Source organism: Lucilia cuprina, chromosome 4 (assembly GCF_022045245.1).
Source record: "Lucilia cuprina isolate Lc7/37 chromosome 4, ASM2204524v1, whole genome shotgun sequence".
Classification (NCBI taxonomy): domain Eukaryota; kingdom Metazoa; phylum Arthropoda; class Insecta; order Diptera; family Calliphoridae; genus Lucilia; species Lucilia cuprina.
In genome coordinates, this window is record NC_060952.1 from 67,869,304 (window position 1) to 67,871,105 (window position 1,802).

Below are 1,802 nucleotides of genomic sequence, written 5' to 3' on the forward strand. Positions count from 1 at the left end.
GTACAGTCTCTTGGTACTGTAGATGCGGGTTGGGTTCCCACGCCGAAAGTTTGGGCTAGACGAGGCGGCATCGAAGTACACCAGATCAAGAAAGAGGCTCATAACAATTAATTTAAGTAAATGTGAATTTTTAAAGTTTTTAAAAAACGTGATATCAAAGCTGACTGTCTAGACAATTTAACAAATTAATTTATTAATTTTGCATACAAAATATGTTATTAAATTTGGTTTCATTTCATATTATACCTAAATTCGAATACTTATGAGAGACACTGTAGATGGTCTTCCGTCGAATGCTTTTTAGGAGTCGAAGGATTAACATTGACTTATTCATTTGAACTTATTGTTGTGACCTTACGGTAATGAAACATGCGTTTTTATGTTAACAATATTAAAGTAATAATCATTTATTCAATAAATAAAAATAGTTTATGCAATAAGTAAAAATAGTTTGTAATTATTTGTTGATCTCGACTTGTACACACAGATAGTTAAACAGGTTGATGCAGACTGATGCATGCAGCTTTTTAAAATCGTTAATTAATAGTGTTGTATTTTGAACAGTGTCGCATACCCAAAACTTATAAAAATTTTATGAAGCAAATTTTCATACCAAATTTGATACATAATCCTTTGATAAATGTACATAAATCCTTTTAGTAGTAGAAATAGAATCCTCCTAGAATATCTCTTGCGAAAAGGTAATGAGTAGGGCAAGGATTTTCACGCACTAAAAAATTAAAAATATGCGCTTGTAATATGCACTATAAAATAGGATAATATGCACTAAAAATGTGAAAATATGCACCAAAAACTATTTCTTTGTGAAGGTACATATTAATTGATATTCTGATCTTAAGATTTTGACAACAAATATACAGGACTCATTTATGTACTATAATATCACTTTAACGGAACCACGACCTCGAGAATGACAAATATAAAGACTAAGAAACAACTTTCAATAGTATATATTTAACTTCTAAAAGTGGAAAGCTTGATAGCAATTCTAATAAAATTTGGTGAATATATTTATTTTTGTATAAATTATATTTCTTCCGAAATTTATCATTTGGTAATGTTTTTAAGTGAATTATGAGCGTGAGAGAAATGTAAGAACAAAATATGCAAAAATACGCAACAACAAATCGATTCCATTTTGTAGCAAATTCTTTGATTCGAAATTAAAACTAGTTAAAACTTATTTTGAGTTACTGACTACAAACATGTAATTGCATAGAAATCCTAGTAATGAGAAATTAATATCACATCTTTATAAGGCCCACAAATCGATGTCCTAGATTTTTTCCCGCAGCTTGTGCCGTTTTTCTGAATGACGTTTTCTCTTCGTATTTTAATAAAAAAAATAATTTTTTACGTTTATGTATTAAAAAACATTAATTATGTATATTTCAAAGCAGATGTAATTTATTAATTCATTTTACTTTTAAATACAATAGTATATGGTTTTTGCTTTCATTATTATACGTATTTATATATAATGTTTAATTAATATGTAATTAATGCATTTTTCATTAATGCTAGAGTTTTATGATTATTCAGTTTATAGATATAGTAATATATTTATGTATTGTATTTATGTAGTTATTATTCATATCATTCATGTATGTATAGGCATATAATATTTATATTTTTGTATGTGTGGATAGTATTTGTTTATGTAATAATGAAGTTTTCCCCGTGATTTGTGATAAGTTTATAAAAATAAGTATTCATAAGAATGGGAAAATATCCTTAAATAAGAATTTATCCTATTATAACTAAAAAGAAAAACACATGTC